A 5,000-nucleotide genomic window follows, 5' to 3' on the forward strand; every position below is an offset into this window, starting at 1 on the left:
CTGTCCTCACCTGTCTGTCTCCACCTGTCTGTCCTCACCTGTCTGATCTCACCTGTCTGTCCTCACCTGTCTGTCTCACCTGTCTGTCCTCACCTGTCTGTCCTCACCTGTCTGATCTCACCTGTCTGTCCTCACCTGTCTGTCCTCATCTGTCTGTCTCCACCCGTCTGTCCTCACCCGTCTGATCTCACCTGTCTGTCCTCACCTGTCTGTCCTCACCTGTCTGTCTCCACCTGTCTGTCCTCACCTGTCTGTCTCCACCTGTCTGTCCTCACCTGTCTGTCCTCACCTGTCTGATCTCACCTGTCTGATCTCACCTGTCTGTCCTCACCTGTCTGTCTCCACCTGTCTGTCCTCACCTGTCTGTCTCCACCTGTCTGTCCTCACCTGTCTGTGTCTCACCTGTCTGTCCTCACCTGTCTGTCCTCACCTGTCTGTCCTCACCTGTCTGTCCTCACCTGTCTGTCCTCACCTGTCTGATCTCACCTGTCTGATCTCACCTGTCTGATCTCACCTGTCTGTCCTCACCTGTCTGTCTCCACCTGTCTGTCCTCACCTGTCTGTGTCTCACCTGTCTGTGTCTCACCTGTCTGTCCTCACCTGTCTGTCCTCACCTGTCTGTCCTCACCTGTCTGTCCTCACCTGTCTGATCTCACCTGTCTGTGTTCACCTGTCTGTGTTCACCTGTCTGTCCTCACCTGTCTGTCCTCACCTGTCTGTCTCCACCTGTCTGTCCTCACCTGTCTGTGTTCACCTGTCTGTCCTCACCTGTCTGTCTCCACCTGTCTGTCCTCACCTGTCTGATCTCACCTGTCTGTCCTCACCTGTCTGTCCTCACTTGTCTGTCTTCACCTGTCTGTGTTCACCTGTCTGTCCTCACCTGTCTGTCCTCACCTGTCTGATCTCACCTGTCTGTCCTCACCTGTCTGATCTCACCTGTCTGTCCTCACCTGTCTGTCTTCACCTGTCTGTGTTCACCTGTCTGTCCTCACCTGTCTGTCCTCACCTGTCTGTCCTCACCTGTCTGTCCTCACCTGTCTGTGTTCACCTGTCTGTCCTCACCTGTCTGTCCTCACCTGTCTGATCTCACCTGTCTGTCCTCACCTGTCTGTCCTCACCTGTCTGTCCTCACCTGTCTGTCCTCACCTGTCTGATCAGATCTTTAACATGATGATATGAGATGGATGATGTCTGGATCAATAATCATCTATAAATATATTGATCTCTTTATTGTATGAAGTGATCTGATTGGTTGACAGGTAGTAATGTGGAGCAGGTCAGAGTCTTACCTGACAGCCAGGTGAGCTTTGACCCTCTGCTCAGGCGTCACCTTGGTAACGTACTTCTTGGCTTCATACTTGTTGTTACTCTTCATGCAGACTTCCACGAAGGCCTGAAGAAGACACAGCGCTAAGACTCATGGGAAATGTAGTTGAATCTTTATTCAAAATGACCAGGTAAACAGGGGGCGGGACTTACCAGGTAGCCAATAGGAGACTTCTTACTCTTGGAGAACTTTTCTAACTCCTCCCACTCCTCCTTCTCTGCCAAAGACTTCAGTTTGAGCCACCAGTACCTGCAGAGAGACAGACAGGTGAGCGAGAGACAGGTAGAGAGACACAGGTAGAGAGACACAGGTAGAGAGAGAAACAGGTAGAGAGAGACACAGGTAGAGAGAGAGAGAGACAGGTAGAGAGAGAGACAGGTAGAGAGAGAGAGAGACAGGTAGAGAGAGAGACAGAGGTAGAGAGACACAGGTAGAGAGACACAGGTAGAGAGAGAGAGAGACAGGTAGAGAGAGATACAGAGGTAGAGAGAGAGAGACAGGTAGAGAGAGAGACAGAGGTAGAGAGAGAGACATGTAGAGAGAGACACAGGTAGAGAGAGACAGACAGGTAGAGAGAGACAGGTAGAGAGAGACACAGGTAGAGAGAGACAAAGGTAGAGAGAGACAGGTAGAGAGACAGACAGGTAGAGAGAGAGACAGGTAGAGAGAGACACAGGTAGAGAGAGACAGGTAGAGAGAGACACAGGTAGAGAGAGACAGGTAGAGAGAGACAGAGGTAGAGAGAGACAGGTAGAGAGAGACACAGGTAGAGAGACAGACAGGTAGAGAGAGAGACACAGGTAGAGAGAGACAGGTAGAGAGAGACACAGGTAGAGAGAGACAGGTAGAGAGACAGACAGGTAGAGAGAGAGACACAGGTAGAGAGAGACAGGTAGAGAGACAGACAGGTAGAGAGACAGGCAGGTAGAGAGAGAGACAGAGGTAGAGAGAGACAGGTAGAGAGACAGACAGGTAGAGAGACAGACAGGTAGAGAGACAGACAGGTAGAGAGAGAGACAGAGGTAGAGAGAGACAGGTAGAGAGAGACAGGTAGAGAGAGACACAGGTAGAGAGACAGACAGGTAGAGAGAGAGACACAGGTAGAGAGAGACAGGTAGAGAGAGACACAGGTAGAGAGAGACAGGTAGAGAGAGACAGGTAGAGAGAGAGACAGGTAGAGAGGCACAGGTAGAGAGAGACAGGTAGAGAGAGAGACAGGTAGAGAGAGACACAGGTAGAGAGAGACAGACAGGTAGAGAGACAGACAGGTAGAGAGAGAGACAGGTAGAGAGAGAGACACAGGTAGAGAGAGAGAGAGACAGGTAGAGAGAGAGACAGGTAGAGAGAGAGAGAGACAGGTAGAGAGAGAGACAGAGGTAGAGAGACACAGGTAGAGAGACACAGGTAGAGAGAGAGAGAGACAGGTAGAGAGAGATACAGAGGTAGAGAGAGAGACAGGTAGAGAGAGAGAGACAGGTAGAGAGAGAGACAGAGGTAGAGAGAGAGACATGTAGAGAGAGACACAGGTAGAGAGAGACAGACAGGTAGAGAGAGACAGGTAGAGAGAGAGACAGGTAGAGAGAGACAGGTAGAGAGAGACACAGGTAGAGAGAGACAACGGTAGAGAGAGACAGGTAGAGAGAGAGACAGGTAGAGAGAGAGACAGGTAGAGAGAGACACAGGTAGAGAGAGACAGGTAGAGAGAGACACAGGTAGAGAGAGACAGGTAGAGAGAGACAGAGGTAGAGAGAGACAGGTAGAGAGAGACAGGTAGAGAGAGACACAGGTAGAGAGAGACAGGTAGAGAGAGAGACAGGTAGAGAGAGACACAGGTAGAGAGAGAGACAGGTAGAGAGAGACACAGGTAGAGAGAGACAGGTAGAGAGACAGACAGGTAGAGAGACAGACAGGTAGAGAGAGAGACAGAGGTAGAGAGAGACAGGTAGAGAGAGACAGGTAGAGAGAGACACAGGTAGAGAGACAGACAGGTAGAGAGAGAGACACAGGTAGAGAGAGACAGGTAGAGAGAGACACAGGTAGAGAGAGACAGGTAGAGAGACAGACAGGTAGAGAGAGAGACACAGGTAGAGAGAGACAGGTAGAGAGACAGACAGGTAGAGAGACAGGCAGGTAGAGAGAGAGACAGAGGTAGAGAGAGACAGGTAGAGAGACAGACAGGTAGAGAGACAGACAGGTAGAGAGACAGACAGGTAGAGAGAGAGACAGAGGTAGAGAGAGACAGGTAGAGAGAGACAGGTAGAGAGAGACACAGGTAGAGAGACAGACAGGTAGAGAGAGAGACACAGGTAGAGAGAGACAGGTAGAGAGAGACACAGGTAGAGAGAGACAGGTAGAGAGAGACAGGTAGAGAGAGACAGGTAGAGAGAGAGACAGGTAGAGAGACATACAGGTAGAGAGACAGACAGGTAGAGAGAGAGACAGAGGTAGAGAGAGACACAGGTAGAGAGAGACAGGTAGAGAGAGACAGGTAGAGAGACAGACAGGTAGAGAGAGACACAGGTAGAGAGAGACAGGTAGAGAGAGACAGGTAGAGAGAGAGACAGGTAGAGAGGCACAGGTAGAGAGAGACAGGTAGAGAGAGAGACAGGTAGAGAGAGACACAGGTAGAGAGAGACAGACAGGTAGAGAGACAGACAGGTAGAGAGAGAGACAGGTAGAGAGAGAGACACAGGTAGAGAGAGACAGGTAGAGAGAGACAGGTAGAGAGAGACAGGTAGAGACACAGGTAGAGAGACACAGGTAGAGAGACAGACAGGTAGAGAGAGACAGGTAGAGAGAGACAGGTAGAGAGAGAGACAGGTAGAAAGGCACAGGTAGAGAGAGACAGGTAGAGAGAGACACAGGTAGAGAGAGACAGGTAGAGAGACAGACAGGTAGAGAGAGAGACAGGTAGAGAGAGACAGAGGTAGAGAGAGACAGGTAGAGAGACAGACAGGTAGAGAGAGAGACAGAGGTAGAGAGAGACAGGTAGAGAGAGAGACAGGTAGAGAGAGACACAGGTAGAGAGAGACAGGTAGAGAGAGACAGGTGAGAGAGAGACAGGTAGATAGAGACACGTAGAGAGAGACACAGGTAGAGAGACACGGGTAGAGAGAGACAGGTAGAGAGAGAGACAGGTAGAGAGAGAGACAGGTAGAGAGACAGACAGGTAGAGAGAGAGACAGGTAGAGACAGACAGGTAGAGAGACAGACAGGTAGAGAAAGACAGGTAGAGACACAGGTAGAGAGACACAGGTAGAGAGAGACACAGGTAAAGAGAGAGACAGGTAGAGAGAGAGACAGGTAGAGAGAGACAGGTAGAGAGAGAGACAGGTAGAGAGAGACACAGGTAGAGAGAGACACAGGTAGAGAGAGACAGGTAGAGAGAGACACAGGTAGAGAGAGACACAGGTAGAGAGAGACAGGTAGAGAGACAGACAGGTAGAGAGAGAGACAGGTAGAGAGAGAGACAGAGGTAGAGAGAGACACAGGTAGAGAGAGACAGGTAGAGAGACACACAGGTAAAGAGAGAGACAGGTAAAGAGAGAGACAGAGGTAGAGAGAGACACAGGTAGAGAGAGACAGGTAGAGAGACACACAGGTAGAGAGAGACACAGGTAGAGAGACACACAGGTAGAGAGAGACAGGTAGAGAGAGAGACAGGTAGAGAGAG

At 50.5% G+C, this 5,000-nt stretch overlaps 1 protein-coding gene across 7 annotated transcripts in view; it reads right to left on the bottom strand.

Moving 5' to 3' along the window:
* The window catches only part of vps16 (VPS16 core subunit of CORVET and HOPS complexes), a 22,283-nt gene that overhangs the window by 1,080 nt on the left and 16,203 nt on the right, over positions 1-5,000 (bottom strand). The window contains exons 22-24 of one of the 7 annotated variants that reach the window (XM_062415342.1): positions 1,480-1,576; positions 346-1,393; positions 131-149 (exon numbers count right to left, since the gene is read on the bottom strand). The gene's annotated coding sequence lies outside the window, so the exon portion shown is untranslated. Of the gene's footprint in view, positions 1-130; positions 150-345; positions 1,394-1,479; positions 1,577-5,000 lie in introns of those variants that run through there. The other 6 variants (XM_062415338.1, XM_062415337.1, XM_062415344.1 and 3 more) reach the window with 6 other exon arrangements.

The sequence above is a fragment of the Scomber scombrus genome, unplaced genomic scaffold, assembly GCF_963691925.1.
Source record: "Scomber scombrus unplaced genomic scaffold, fScoSco1.1 SCAFFOLD_172, whole genome shotgun sequence".
In the NCBI taxonomy this organism is placed as follows: Eukaryota; Metazoa; Chordata; class Actinopteri; order Scombriformes; family Scombridae; genus Scomber; species Scomber scombrus.